Source organism: Solanum lycopersicum, chromosome 8 (assembly GCF_036512215.1).
Source record: "Solanum lycopersicum chromosome 8, SLM_r2.1".
Classification (NCBI taxonomy): Eukaryota; Viridiplantae; Streptophyta; class Magnoliopsida; order Solanales; family Solanaceae; genus Solanum; species Solanum lycopersicum.
The window spans coordinates 37,195,831-37,212,983 of record NC_090807.1 but is presented as its reverse complement, the minus strand read 5'-3'; positions in this window follow the sequence as shown (position 1 = coordinate 37,212,983).

The following is a 17,153-nucleotide window of genomic DNA, read 5'->3' as shown; positions in this document are numbered from 1 at the left end:
AAAATTAGAGACAAAATCTTGCTCAATTAAGGTATCATTACAAAACCTTGATTGAAGGAGATTCCCTTCGAGTTTTCCAAAAAGAGCGAAAATACGCCTAAACTCTCAGCCTATAAATGAAGAACTTTGAAGACAGAGACAATTACGCAACTTCAATTGAGATTTGCATACAACCTTCTTTTATTTTTAAGAAAGCTTTGTAAACACGTGAGTGATACAAATGAAAATAAAAGAAAAAGAAAAAAATCCGAGTGTAGGTTTACAAGATGAGGCAGTGTCATATAGAAATCTGATTTGCATATCAAACAGATCAAGCTCTGAATTTCTGTAACTCAATACTCCGAAAAGCTATTAAGGAAAGCCCTTGAAACCCAAGGGGATTGGACTAGGCACCACTTTGGTGATCCAAAGCAGTATAAAATTTCTGGTGTTCGTTACTTACTGGAATTTATCTTTATTATCTTCTTATATACTAATTTGTAGGATAGTCAACTAACATTAATAGGTAGTTGACTAAGAGTTTTTATTTAATTCACCCTGCCCCTCTTAAATATCAATTTCATTCTAAATAGATTGGATTTTGAATGTTCTTGAATGTTGTTCTTGAATTGCTTTCTTTCTAGAACATGACTTGAAGTTTACGAATTTTTTGAGGTATAAAGTGTTGTTACTTGAGTTCATTGGGTTTTATCCTTGTGTATATGACTTGGGTACATAATTCTAGAGTGCATTTGAGAAGAGGAATCGAATAAAATAATTTAAGGTCAGAAAACAAGAGGACAAGTTCATCAAAATTGACTTGGTAAAAGGATGGCGTGGCGCACCCCCATCGTGCTAGGCAGACTGAGGCAGCACGCCAGCAGTGTGCCAGAAGCAGTCTCAATCAAATAAGGATGATGTGGCGCGCTCTAGACGCGCCCAAATTAGCGTTTTCACCCAATTTGTTTTTACATCAATCATTAATCCTTCTTAAAGTTTTTTTTATCACTTCCTAATGATTCTAACTACTCGAAATGACTTCTAAACATATATAAATCATCCTAAAACATTGAATTTCAACCTTGAATCCATAGCATCATATTCAAGAAAAGTTAGGAGCCCAGTCTAGAAAGTTCTTTAAGTCTTTTCAAGAAGTGTTTTAAAAATGCTTTAACTATGTTTTAAGACTTAAAGATCAAGTTGAGTAAAGATTAAAGTTAATTATAAGAAGTTCATTTCAAGTTTCATAAGTCTTTTACAAATAGCTTAACTTCGTTTCAAGACTTATATTTGGGTTCAGTATAAAGTAAAGTGAAGTCTTTTCTTCAAAGAAGCATATGGGGACTAAGTATTTCCAAAGAAGTATAAGTGATTTCACATTTAAGTAGGGATGAAAACTTAGATTTCTAAAGAACCATCAAGCTAAGTTTCATAAAAAAGGTAATAGCTTTCTAAATGAAGCAAACAAGGAAACTGAGATTTCAAAAATAGCCTTTGGTCTAAGTTTTGAGCACTAATCTCAAACCACAGAAGTAAGTATGTGATACACTCAAACTTACTTCTCAAATAATAAGTAAAGCGGTCGTGTTAAGTAAATAACCCAACTAGTGAGGTTGGGATCGTTCCCACGAGGAAAATAGTTTAGACTTAACTTTAATCTATTATTACTATTGTTCAGTCAATTACTTCCTTGGAAATCAAAAATGATAAAAAGGGGGGTTTCGATTCCTAAATAAATGAAAATAACTAGCAAAATAAAAGGAGACAACTAACAGCTTCGAATGTTGGAGTTTAATCAATTAATTAAAGTAACTAGGGTTTACGTGTTCCCTATAGGTTCATAAATTGATAAGTCTAACTATAACAATTCTTTCCTAGTATCTTGCATGCAAAGTGATAAGTTATGTATTCCTAAATCCTTGGTCCGGCATCTAGAAAGTTTCATTCCGCACCTTGGTCTGGCAAAGTGTGTTGCTATCCTAACCCTTATCTCTACCTCATATTAAGCATTGTATTCGATATTTGACTAAGTTACTACCTCGTACCAATTAATACTAGCCTATTAGATAGTATACACTAAATCTATGTTGATAATTCTTTTCCTATTATCTACCTCCTTGGTCCAGCAAGTAGCATTAAGGCGAGTTCTAACGTTGGCCATCCATTAAAAAGACTTCTATGTGAAAGCAATATCAATACATGCAAGACACTATTCTAGAATTTTTATTTTAGTTAGGTTTTACCTCATTATTTGCCTATGGTTACCACAACCCTAGTTATGGAGTTTAGTTACCCATAGTCACAATCACAATATTCAAATATATGGTATAAGAATTCATGTACTTACTTCAGTGAGAAAGAGTAAAATTTGAAAGTTCGCTTGATGAATCAACAAAAATCACAAACAATCAATTCAAAGAATCTCAAAATAATCAAGAATCTAACAATAATCAAGGGCCTAACAAAATAATGCAGAGTCTAACCTCAAAAATAAGGTTTTCGAACTATTTATAGAAAATAAAAACCTAATTAAACGAGGACTCTATTTGCTAGAAATCTATCAAAACGCGGCTAGATCGACGGACATCTCAACGGATCATCGTGGTCATGACGGACCATCATGGACTCCGTCGTCCCATACTTGATGCAGTTTCTTCTGCTTCTCTCTTCATTACCCTCGACGGCAGGTATGATGGATCTTCATAGGCACAACGGTCCGTCGAGGGTATCCGTTCCAAAACACTTGAACTCTTGGAATATGGGTACTGGAACTACTTCTCTGAACTTCATGACGAACCTGCAGGACGGACCGTCATGGACACGACGGTCCATCACACTTTCCGTAAACCCACACTTGGTCAGACTTCCACATCTTCCTTCAGCAACTGCACTACGCTGCCACCTACGAACCGTCACGAGCATGACGAACCGTCACAAACTCTGTAGGTGGTCTCTTCTGCATTTCTTTACTCAAAGACCTCCACATTCATCTTTGAACAGATTTCCTACAAATAAGGAGAAACTTATATAAAAATTAGCACAAAAAGACTTTTGGACACACTAAACTTAAGGACAAAGTATTAATAATACCGTGACACCACGGTATATCAATATGTTTTTTTAAAAATAATATCTAATATGATGATATTTTTTGGAGTATTATTGAGAACAAATATAAGGGAGAGTTCAAATAACTCCTTTCCCCCCCATAAATCATGTAGCCACCATGGGTAGGAAAAGGTCATACTTTTTAGATGATTCCTTTAACGCTTTTAGAATAGACTAGTGGATCCACATAGTAGTTCAGGTTCTATACCAATGGCAAGGTATAGGACAATCATGGCAGCATGAGGCAAAACTGTATTATCACTATAACTCTTAAGTGATGGTTGTCGGTTAGAGAATCTCTCACAACAGTTAAATGTAATTTATATACATAGTTATTTGCATTTTTACATACATCTCAGAGTTATATTGTGTCTTTGCGTACATATAGAGTTTTCATCATGTTTTAAACAACTTTATTTATATTGCACTTCTTTATACTTCTTTATATTAAAATGAATTTAATTAAATATTCATGAGTTGAGAAGAGCCAAGGTAAGTGTTTCTTTCAGAATCTCTTTAAATTCTATGTTGTTTAACAGTCCAACTTGCATACTTGTACATTCAGTGTAATGATGTCGATTGGCCTGCTTCGTATCATGATGAAGATGCAGGTAACGAGGATCGTCATCTAGCTCACCGTTAATCCAGTTGAGCATTCTAGGGTTAGAGGTTAACCTCCTTGCATTTAGGAGGAATCTTTTACTTACTTTCTATTTTAGTCATTAGGATGTTATGTGGTTTGTCCCAATATCCATATCAGTTTTAGAGGTTTCATAGATAGACAATGAGATGTTATTTCTTTGAGTCTTTTCAACATTATCTCTTATTGTTAAGACTTGCGTTTCCAGTTTGGCCAAGTTTGAATGTATCAGTTTGAAAAATATTATCAGTTATAACATTCTTCCAGTTATGTTTATTGATTATTATCTTACGATGAGTTAAGTAAGTCAAGCAATGGGTCTGCTCGGGGCTAGGAATGGTCTTCAAATTCCGGCCTCGCCCAGGGTGTAGACTCGGGGCATGACACCACCGTGTCCTTCTTGACCTTTCCGCTCCAGGATACAAAACCTAATCACAAAATATAACTCAAAAACTATGGACAAGATTTGAGTCTAAAGCTCCACAAAAAGAACATCTCCCTTTAAATAATAAGAACTCTCTTTTTGACTAACTTTTCCACACTATATTTTTTTAATTTCAAACCAAATGAAAACTACCACTCTTTATAGTTGAGGAAGTCTTCCTAGCAATGATTGGAAGATAATAAGATAGTAAATAAGAACATATAAATGGCTTAGGAGTTACATAGGTTACAAGGTATAATGGAGGAATAAAGAGTGAAATAATGGTGAGAACAACAAATACACCAACGTGCAAATGTAATTCAACAGACAAATGAAACTACTCAAGACCCTTCATTACAACATTTTCCTGTCACATTTATCACCTATGAAATCAGCTAATAACGCCAAAGTAATTGGCATTACTATAATATTGATTAAATGATCATTGCATCACATTTTAGGCATTACTAAGACAAAAATAAAAATGAGCTACTTTAATATATTAAAATGATCAATAACCAACAATCCCCTACTCATTTTAATATTAACAAAGAGAGTCTATCAGCTGAATGAAGACTATTATGCATAATGAAGGTGTGTTCTACATTGAATTTCTACTAAGTAAAACAAAAACTTTATTCTAGAGTCCTCGTGGTCTCAGACTTGAACTATGACTGCTCATACACAATAATTATGGTGTTGACATGAGCTTTAGAATCCAGCACGTTACGACCTTGTGCTATCTCGATTTTATGAATGCTTTTGAGAATAAGCCCAATTCTCAAAGGAAGTGACCTACTTCCACACTCACATAAGTGATATCTGTCGAGAATGCTAGTATAAGTTTAACAACTGCGACCGTAGGAGCTACAAATTTTCATCAAGAGTTTTGTAAACTCAAACTTCACAAATTACTACATGAAATAATGCACTCACATCATAGGTAAAATGGTGCATTTTTCACAATAAATAATATATGATTAGTTTTCCCTTTGAACATGGTTATAGGATCTCTTTCCCCCAAGTTGGGTATCCTCATATATGACTCAAGGATTTATAGGCTTCAATCCCATCCCATCGATATGCCCCAGACCTTTCTCTTGTTAAGTCCTTAGTAAGAGGATCTGCATATTTATCATAATATTTGATCTAATCAACATTAATGGTACCATTTGTCAAATGACATCTTACATTACTGTATTTCCTTCTTATAGGTCTGGATTTACCATTGTAATAACAATTTTGAACTCTACCAATCGCAACATTGTTTTCACAATGAATTAAAATAAGAGGAATTGATTTTTCAAAATAAGGTACTGAAATAATAAATCTCTTAACCAAATCATTTGCTCACTAGTTGAAGCTAAAACAATTAGATCAACCTATATGTATAATTAGTAATTATAGTTTTTTTTATTATCTCCAACAAGTAGAACCACCACCTAAAGTAAAGGCATAATCTGTGGTAGAACTTGAATCACCTGATAAAGTATTCCAATCTGCATCAGAAAAACCTTCAAGTACAGTAAAATATTTTTAAACAAAAAACCATAATTTTTTTAAAATTAAATATCCATAACTCTTGATATAGTATGTCAATGTCCAACTTGTACACCTGCCAAGCAATTCTACTGCATATGCAATATCATACCTATTGCAATCAGTCATATATGTCAATCTTCTAATTTCGCTAGCATATTCCTTTTATTACATCATTTTAATTTCAACAGGAACTAAGTGAACACTTGACTAAAAAAAGTTACAACATTCTTGCAATCATGAAAGTTATAATTTTTCAAATTTTTCTCAACAAACTGTGACTAGTCAAGGAAAGTTCCAGCACATTCCCTTGTAATTTTTATTCCAATAATAAAATTTTCTCACAAAGATCTTTCATATAAAAATGATTTCGAAGAATATTTTTGGTTTCATCAATAAAATTCAAGTTAGAGCCAAAAATCAATGAATCATCAACATATAGGCAAATAATCACATGTGAATTATTCCAAGACTTACGATATATGCACTTGTCACATTCATTTGTTCTAAAACCAGTTTCAATCATGAAGGAATCAAACTTTTCACGCCATTATTTTGGTGACTTTTTCAATCGATATAGGGATTTAGTAAGTTTACATACTTTTCTTTCTTGGCATGCTTCAACAAATACCCGGATTGATCCATATAAATTTCCTCATCTAGGTCTCCATTTTAAAAAAATACTTTTTGCATCCATATGAATTTTCAAATAAAAAATTGCAGTCATAATAATTAAAAGTCATATGAATGCGATTCTTGTTACCAGATAAAAAATATTAAGAAATTCTAGACCTTTTAGTTGTTTAAATCCTTTCGCAACTAGCGTAACCTTATATTGATCAATAGATCCATTCGGTTTCAACTTTTGTCAGAAGACCCATTTACAACCAATTAATTTACAACTCGATGGTAAATTAACTAACTTTCAAGTTTTATTAGAAATCAGTTATTCCATTTCATCATTTAAAACCTCTTTCCAAAAAATAGAGTCATGTGAAATAAAACTTCCTTCAAGGTGAGAGGGTCATCTTCAACATTAAACATATAAAAATAAGGACAAAAACCTTTTTACACTCTTAACTCTTTTAATTTTTCTTTACTCAAAAACATATATTTCTTTAAAGGACTAGGTAGTGAGAAATACTTTTTTAAATCCTTTGACCCCTACTATTATTAGAATCAAAAGGAAATTTATTCTCATAAAAAATAACATGATCTGAGCCTGTTATATATTATCTTCAAGATTAAAAAATCTATAGGATGTTGTCACGACCAAATTCGATGTGATTGACACGCAGACTCACAATCCAACGGTAGAACCACTACTACCATCCAAACTAAAGCAATAATCTAAACTTAGATATTTAAGTTACAGAAGCAAGTTAAATGACTAAGTACTAAGTTTTTACACATCCAAACAATGATATAACAACTAATATTGTAAAAAGAAAACCCAGAATCTGAAAGTCAATGTACCAAAACATCTAAAGATTGATCCAAGTCCAAACAAGATTTACTAATAGACTAATCATCTAACTAAAATGGATGTCTAAGTCTTAAAATGGTGGACTTAGAAGAAAAAGAACTCCATGGTAGCGCGGAAAATGCGGATCATCCTTGAAGTCGATGAGATAATTTCTAGTCTCCTAAGAGAGGTCTGTCAATAGCCACTTAACGATGCCCTGAAATTAAAAAAATAAGAGCAAGTGCAGAATCAGTACACAACCACATTGTAGTGGTAGAATCAGACGACTATCCCACTAGTACAACATAAATAAATCAAACAACATTATAATCACATGCATATATATATCAGCATATCAGCATATTTAATATCTTTTTTTGGTAACAACTATAAAAAGTTACCATAACCTCCAAAGAAAAAAATACAAATAAAAGAGCACCTATTCCTGAAACAAATAATTGGAAACTAAAAACGAAACCAACTAGTGACATGGAAAATGCTCAATAAAGTGGCTAAAGTTATTTGCTTTCTCTGAACTACTAAGTCAGTCTAATCTTTCACTGATTTCCTTCTTTATCTGAGTTAGTTCCTCATCCATATGTACACTTATGTCTTTAAACCTCCTCCAATTCCTAGCACACCCAGTGTGGTGTATAATTGCTTTGCAGATAGCTGCCATGATCTCTTTTTTGAATCGCTTGCAACAATTCCTTTATATACTTTGCAGGACCTGTACAATACCAATATTCTGCACTGGAACGCTTATCCACCGGTGTATAGCTTTCATTTCAGCTGATGTCCAGTTGAAATCTTCAAAAAGATGATTATTAGTCTCCATTACTTTTTCCTCACATAAATAATATGCAGTATCCTCCACTTGAATTTGCAGTTTCAACTTTCTTTCTTGTGTGAGTGATCTCCCTTGGACTACTAGCCATGTCATTAAGCTATGCTTTGGTATAGCCATTGACGTCTAGATTAGTTCAGCAATATTCCATATAGGCTTGGGACCCATGGGTGCTTGATAGCTTTTGGTAGTAGAGTACTTACTAGTTTGAGTCAGCATATATCTTTGTTGATTGTACCAGCCCAGCATATACTCTTTGAGAGCATTAATTTTCCCCCAATACTAGCTACAGTCGATAGGAGTTTTATGAGTCCATATTGAAGTGTCATTCTTCATACATATGTCGTGAACCTAGTTAACCCACAATGAATCTTTGTTAACTATAATCTACTGCAATAATTGACCTACATATGCCTTGTTCTACTTTCTACAACCTTTAATATTCAAACCACCTTGTCTATTTGGAAAACACATTTTATCCCATGCAACCAAAGATACCTTGTTATATTTAGCACTGCTTCCCCATAGGAAATCTCTGCATATCTTCTCCACTTTCTCTGAGAATACTCTGAGGAAGGATGAAAATTTCTCCCTAAAAATTATGAATTGAGAAAAGTACTGCATTAATCACTTGCAATCTTCCTGCATATGAAAGTTGTTTAGAGTATGTTACTTTTATTTTGTGATAATTTTGTCTATTAGGGACCAACATTCAATCTTTTTCCATTACTTAGGTGAGAAGGGGAGCCCTAGGTATTTAATTAGAAACACACATTCTGAATATCCATTTTTGGCGAGGATTTGGATTCTTACACTCACATCAACCCCAGCTAGGTAGACATTGGATTTATCCAAGTTAGCCTCCAATCCAGTAGCATTACTGAAGTGAAATAATGTTTCCTATCACTCGATTCACTGACTCCACATTTCCTTTGAAAAATCATCAGATCGTTAGCAAATATAAGGTGTCTAAGTTTTAATTTCTTGCACATTGGATGGTATTTAAAGTATGGAAATTGACTCATTATCTGTAGTGCTCTAGACAAGTACTCCATCACAAGTACAAACAACAAAGAAGATATTGGATCACATTGCCTCAACCCTCGTCTACCTGCAAAAAAAACCATGACCTCTCCCATTCACTTTGACTGAGAACATGGTGGTTGTTACTCCCAACATAATCCACTTCACAAACATTCCAGGAAATTCAAAATGAATTAGTACTTCCTCTAGGAATTCCCAGCTGACCGTATCATATGATTTCTTCAAGTCTATCTTCATAAGACATCTAGGAGATGCATTCTTTCGATTGTAATGTCTGAAGTTATCATGGCATATGAGTACATTATGCATCATCGATCTTCCTAGGACAAAAGTTGACTAGTTCTTCGCAACTATAAGACTAATAACTTATTTCAGCCTGCTAAAACTAACTTATATATACACTTGTAAATGACATTACAACAAGATATAGGTCTGAATTGACTAGCAAATTTAGGCCTATCAATCTTGGGAATAAGTGCAGCACTAGTTGAGTTAATCTTCCTCAGAATCTTACTGTTCTTGAAAAATTCTAGCACTGCATTGGTAACATCTTCTCTTATAATGGGCCAAGCATATTTATAAAATCGACTTTTAAATCCATCTATTCTAGGGAATTCATAGCTATTCATCTGAAATATTGCCTTCTTCACGGCTGCTAGCTGAAACCTTTTAACTAATTCACATTGTTATTTATTTGTAAGCACCATTTCGTTCCTTATTTGTAACGACCTGTTTAGTCGTTTTGAGCAGCTGATTTTATTCTGGAAAAACAGGCTAAGGCGACGGACCGTCAGGGGCACGACGGACCGTCGCAGGGTCTCGTTTCAAAACACTTAGAAAATTTGAAATTGGGTACTGAAAATCGACTCTATGAACTTCGTAACGGAGTGGCAGGACGGACCGTCACAGGTGTGACGGTCGTCACAGGCCCTTCACCCAAAATCAAGTTTCTGAACTATGCGACGGACAGCAGGACGGACCGTCGCAGGCGCGACGGCCCGTCACAGCTTGCGTAATCCCAGTTGGAGTCGGATTTCTGGTTATGTTTTAAAGGGGCGTTTTGGACTATTCCTGCTATAATTATATATTTCGTGGGTTTATATTAATAACTCAAATTCTTGGGGGTTAAAAAAGGTAACCTTAAGTTAATTAGTGGGGTATTATTGCCATCTTTTATTCTTAATTATATACTAATTTGGGTAAAAGAAAGAGGGTTTGAATAAGAAAACAGAAAGAACAAGAAGGGAGAGAGAGAAACGATCGAGAGAAGAGAAAAGCACCAAGCTTTGAGGATTAACTTGCTTGATTTCAATTCTTCGGTGGAGGTAGGTTATGGTTTTCATGCTATTCGTAGTAAACTCTTAATAGCGAATGATATGTGTAGTAGTATTGTAAACCTTCTATATGCTTAATTGTATGCTTGCATGAATGCTGTGATTATGTAATTGTGAATAAATAAGCATGATGAAGCTATTGAATCCCAAATCTTGAAAAGAAACCCTAATCTACTTTGTTAATGATGATGCCTTGGTATAAAAGAAGGCTTGATGAACAAAAGTGGTGAGATTAGGGGATCGGGTGCCACGTTCCGGTACCAGGATAGTATATGAGGATCGGAGTGTCACGTTCCGACACTAGGATAGATTATGGATCGGGTGCCACGTTCCGGTACCAAGATAGAATGAGGATCGGAGTGTCACGTTCCGACACCAGGATAGTATATTGAGGAGCGGAGTGTCACGTACCGACACGAGGGGAATAAAGATAATGAATCTTGAAATATGTTAATATATCCAATCTAATGAACTAAATTCCCAATGAGTATGATGAGGAGGTGTGAGTCCTCATTGATGTGCTTGGTGTTGTAACCAAGGGTTATGATAACTGTAAATGCTGCATGCTAAGGATATTAGTTGATTTTATGATATTGCTTAATACATACTGTTTTCTATTTTGAGTTGGTCGATGATATCTACTCAGTACCCGTGTTTTGTACTGACTCCTACTTTTATTGTTGTCTTCTTATTTATTTGTGGAGTGCAGAAAACGTGCCGTCATCTTCGACTCAACAGTAACTCAAGCCAGTCTTACTACATCGGAAATTCAGGGTGAGCTAATGCTTCTAGCTTGGACTGGATCTTCTTCTTCAAGTCTCGATGCCTTGAACTTCCGGCATGGACTAGCTTCTTATGTATTTGTAGCTTCTTAGAATACTCTTAGTTTAGTAATTTGATTATAGATGTTCTTGTGATGATGACTTCCAGATTTTGGGAATAATAATAGTTATTGATTTTATTAATGAGTTTAATTCTTCCGCATTACTTTATGTTGATATTACCTTGAAATGTTAAGGTTTAGACTGGTTGGTTCGCTCACATAGGAGGGTAAGTGTGGGTGCCAGTCGCGGCCCGGATTTGGGTCGTGACAAACTTGGTATCAGAGCATTAGGTTCGTTGGTCTCATCACACAAGAACAAGTCTAGTAGAGTCTTAAGGAACGGTAGGGGGACGCCTTTACTTTTCCTTGAGAGGCTATAAGACTTTAGGAAAATTTCACTCTTTCATTCTTTCTTTCGTGCTACTACTTGAGTCCAATTGGTATCTAGGCGATACGAATTGGTATCTGACCATCTTCACTCTCTTTCGTAGATGGTTAGAACTAGAGCAACGACTACGCCAACACCAACACCGGCCAGACAAGAAACAACTGAGCCAGCCACTAGGGCTGTGGCTCAAGGAAGAACAGCGGCAAGGGGCCGTGGTAGAGGTCGTGGGAGGACGTCCTCTAGGGGAAGAGGACGAGCACCTAGCCCATCTGATACTAGGACAGTGACTCCTCCACCGACTGGGGAAGTAATAAGAGAAGGGGAGGATGGGGAAATTGAACAAGTGCAGAATGAGGGATTGCCACCCCAACCTACCCCAGAGATGATCAATCAGGTTCTGGCTTATCTTAGCGGGTTATCTGATAAGGGCCAGACACCCCCAGTGTTTTCTGCACCAGCACCCCAGGCTCCGGAGGTACAACATGCGGCTACTATGGCTCCCCGCATGGATGTTCCATTGGAAATAGGCACGTTTCCACGTATGACTACTGGGCCTATAATGACAAATGATCAGCACGAACTTTTCAGTAAGTTCTTGAAATTGAAACCTCCAGTCTTCAAGGGTGCGGAATCTGAGGATGCTTACGATTTTCTGGTTGACTGTCATGAGCTACTACACAAGATGGGTATAGTAGAACGGTTTGGTGTTGAGTTCGTGAGTTATCAGTTTCAAGGGAACGCCAAAATGTGGTGGCGGTCACATATTGAGTGTCAACCAACAGAGGCACCACCTATGACTTGGGCCTCATTCTCTAGCTTGTTTATGGAGAAGTATATCCCCCGAACTTTGAGGGATAGGAAAAGGGATGAGTTCTTGAGCCTTGATCAAGGCAGGATGTCGGTCAATGGATATGAGGCTAAGTTTCGTGCACTATCCAGATATGCCACGCAACTTTGTTTCAGTCCACAAGAGAGGATTCGCCGGTTTGTGAAGCGGTTGAGATCAGAGTTGTGGATTTCGGCCTTACAGGTAGCGGCTACAGCAAAATCCTTCCAAGAAGTGGTAGACTTCGTGATAGAGGTGGAAGGAGTGAAGCCCGATGACTTCACCCCGACATCGACATCAAAAAGGTTTCAAAAGGGAGGTGAGTTTAATGGTTCTTACTCTAGAGGACAAGGTTCCGGAAGTTACTCAGTCCGACCAATTCAGTCTTCACTACAGACTGTAGTTGGGGGTCCACCTCCGACCGGTCAACACTTCTCTGAGAGACCTATGCATGAACCCAGAGAGTGCTATGGATGTGGGGAGATTGGACATATTAAGAGATATTGTCCAAAATAGAGTTACAGACCTCCAAATGTTAGAGGTAGAGGTGGTCATGGCAGAGGCCGTTATTCTGGAGGACGTGGTGGTCGAGGAAATGGTGGTCACCAAAACGGCTGAGGTGATGGGCAAACTGGAGCCACTACATCACAACAAGGTAGGGGCAACGGACAGACGAACGATAGGGCCCATTGTTACGCTTTCCCTGGGCGGTCTGAAGCAAAGGCATCTGATGCTGTCATCACATGTAATCTTTTGGTTTGTGATTGCATGGGTTCTGTATTGTTTGATCCTGGATCCACATTTTCTTATGTATCTTCCTCATTTGCTAATGGTCTAACTTTACATTGTGAATTACTTGATATGCCTATTCGTGTTTCTACTCCGGTGGGTGAGTCTGTGGTAGTTGAAAAGGTGTATAGGTCTTGTTTGGTGAACTTTGTGGGGAGCAACACTTATGTAGATTTGGTTATCTTAGAAATGGATGATTTTGATGTAATTCTGGGTATGACTTGGCTTTCTCCGCAATTTGCGATCTTGGATTGTAATGCTAAAACGGTGACGTTAGCCAAGCCTAGGACAGATCCGTTAGTGTGGGAGGGTGACTACACTTCCAATCCGGTGCGTATCATCTCCTTTCTTCGTGCTAAGAAAATGGTTAGTAAAGGGTGTTTAACTTTCTTGGCACATCTCAAGGATTACACTACCCAAGTGCCTTCGATTGAGTCGGTTTCAGTAGTCCGTGAGTTTCTGGATGTGTTCCCTGCAGATCTTCCTGGTATGCCACCAGATAGGGATATTGACTTCTGTATCGATCTCGAACTGGGCACACGCCCCATTTCTATACCCCCTTATAGAATGGCTCCCGCAGAGTTAAGAGACTTAAAGGCACAACTTCAAGAGTTATTGATCAAAGGCTTTATTAGACCAAGTGCATCTCCTTGGGGTGCTCCGGTTTTGTTTGTAAAGAAGAAGGATTGGAGTTTTCGAATGTGTATAGACCACAGACAACTAAACAAGGTAACCATAAAGAACAAGTATCCTCTTCCCCGCATTGATGACTTGTTCGATCATTTACAAGGTGCTTGTGTCTTCTCTAAGATTGACTTGAGATCTGGTTATCATCAATTGAAAATACGGGCAACGGATGTGCCGAAGACTGCTTTTCGAACGAGGTATGTGCATTACAAATTTGTAGTGATGTCTTTTGGTCTTACGAATGCCCCTGCTGCGTTCATGATCTTGATGAACGGGATTTTTAAGCCATATTTGGACCTCTTCGTGATCATATTTATTGATGATATATTGGTATACTCAAAGAGCAAGAAGGAACATGAAGAGCATTTGAGAATGGTATTGGAAATGTTGAGGGAGAAAAAGCTTTATGCGAAGTTCTCTAAGTGTGAGTTTTGGCTAGATGCAGTGTCCTTCTTGGGGCACGTGGTTTCTAAGGATGGAGTGATGGTGGATCCTTCTAATATTGAGACAGTGAAGAATTGGGTAAGACCTACTAATGTGTCAGAAATAAGGAGCTTTGTTGGGTTAGCTAGCTACTACCGTCGATTTGTCAAGGGATTCTCTTCTATTGCTTCCCAATTGACGTACTTGACTAAGCAGAATGTTCCATTTGTATGGTCGAACGAATGTGAGGAAAGCTTTCAGAAGCTCAAGACTTTGTTGACTACCGCACCTATCCTTACCTTGCCAGTAGAGGGTAAGAACTTCATTGTTTATTGTGATGCATCCTATTCTGGTTTGGGCGCAGTACTAATGCAAGAGAAGAGTGTGATTGCTTATTCTTCAAGGCAATTAAAGGTGCATGAACGTAACTATCCAACTCATGATTTGGAATTGGCTGCGGTAGTGTTTGCATTAAAACAATGGAGACACTATTTATATGGGGTTAAGTGTGAGGTCTACACGGATCATCGTAGCCTTCAGTATGTCTTTACTCAGAAGGATTTGAAATTGAGACAGAGGAGATGGATGGAACTACTGAAAGACTACGACATCACTATTTTGTATCATCCGGGGAAGGTGAATGTTGTAGCAGATGCTTTAAGTAGAAAGGCGGGAAGCATGGGAAGTCTAGCTCACTTGCAAGCTTCTAGACGCCCACTGGCTAGAGAGGTTGAAACTCTAGCTAATGACTTGATGAGATTAGAAGTAAATGAGAAGGGAGGGTTGTTGGCTTCTGTGGAGGCAAGATCTTCCTTTCTTGAAAAGATTAAGAGAAGACAGTCTGATGATGAGAAACTGCGCAGAATTCAAGATAAGGTATTGCGAGGAGAGGCTAAGGAAGCACAAATTGATGAGGAAGGTGTTTTGAGGATCAAGGGAAGGGTATGTGTACCCCGCGTCGATGATTTGATCAACACTATTCTGACAGAGGCTCATAGTTCAAGGTATTCTATACATCCGGGTGCAACCAAGATGTATCGTGACCTAAAGCAACACTTTTGGTGGAGTAGAATGAAGCGTGATGTTGTTGACTTTATTGCCAAGTGTCCAAACTGTCAACAAGTAAAGTATGAACACCAAAGGCCCGGAGGAACACTTCAGAGAATGCCCATTCCGGAATGGAAATGGGAGAGGATCGCAATGGACTTCGTGGTTGGTCTTCCAAAAACGATGGGTAAGTATGACTCCATTTGGGTGATTGTTGATAGGTTAACTAAGTCTGCTCATTTTATTCCGGTTAAGGTGACTTACAATGCAGAGAAGTTAGCCAAACTTTACATCTCGGAAGTGGTGCGATTGCATGGGGTTCCACTATCCATCATATCAGATAGAGGTATGCAGTTTACTTCTAAGTTTTGGAAAACATTGCATGCGGAATTGGGTACTAGGTTGGACCTTAGTATGTGTTCCATCCTCAGACCGATGGTCAGTCTGAGAGAACGATTCAAGTGTTGGAAGATATGCTTCGTGTATGTGTGATATGAGTTAGCCTTGCCTCCAGGGCTGTCCGGAGTACATCCGGTATTCCATGTGTCGATGTTGAAAAGATACCATAGGGATGGAAACTACATTATCCGTTGGGATTCAGTTTTGCTTGATGAGAACTTGTCTTATGAGGAGGAGCCTGCTGCTATTTTAGATAGAGAAGTTCACAAGTTGAGGTCAAGAGAGATTGCATCCATCAAGGTGCAATGGAAGAATCGACCCGTTGAAGAAGCCACTTGGGAGAAGGAGGCGGATATGCGAGAAAAATACCCACATCTGTTTACAGATTCAGGTACTCCTTTTCGCCCTTGTTTTCCTTCTTTTGATCGTTCGGGGACGAACGATGGGTAAATTGGTATCTATTGTAATGACCTGTTTAGTCGTTTTGAGCAGCAGATTTTATTCTGGAAAAACAGGCTGAGGCGATGGACCCAACGATGGACCGTCAGGGGCACGACGGTCCGTCGCAGGGTCTCGTTTCAAAACACTTAGAAAATCTGAAATTGGGTACTGAAAATCGACTCTCTGAACTTCGTAACGGAGTGGCAGGACGGACCGTCACAGGTGTGACGGACCGTCACAGGCCCTTCACCCAAAATCAATTTTCTGAACTATGCGACGGACAGCAGGACGGACCATCGCAGGAGCGACGGCCCGTCACAGCTTGCGTAATCCCAGTTGGAGTCAGATTTCTGGTTAAGTTTTAAAGGGGCATTTTGGATTATTCCTGCTATAATTATATATTTCGTGGGTTTATATTAATAACTCAAATTCTTGGGGGTTAAAAGAGGTAACCTTAAGTTAATTAGTGGGGTATTATTGCCATCTTTTATTCTTAATTATATACTAATTTGGGTAAAAGAAAGAGGGTTTGAATAAGAAAACAGAAAGAACAAGAAGGGAGAGAGAGAAACGATCGAGAGAAGAGAAAAGCACCAAGCTTTGAGGATTAACTTGCTTGATTTCAATTCTTCGGTGGAGGTAGGTTATGGTTTTCATGCTATTCGTAGTAAACTCTTAATAGCGAATGATATGTGTTAGTAGTATTGTAAACCTTCTATATGCTTAATTGTATGCTTGCATGAATGCTGTGATTATGTAATTGTGAATAAATAAGCATGATGAAGCTATTGAATCCCAAATCTTGAAAAGAAACCCTAATCTACTTTGTTAATGATTATTCCTTGGTATAAAAGAAGGCTTGATGAACGAAAGTGGTGAGATTAGGGGATCGGGTGCCACGTTCCGGTACCAGGATAGTATATGAGGATCGGAGTGTCACGTTCCGACAC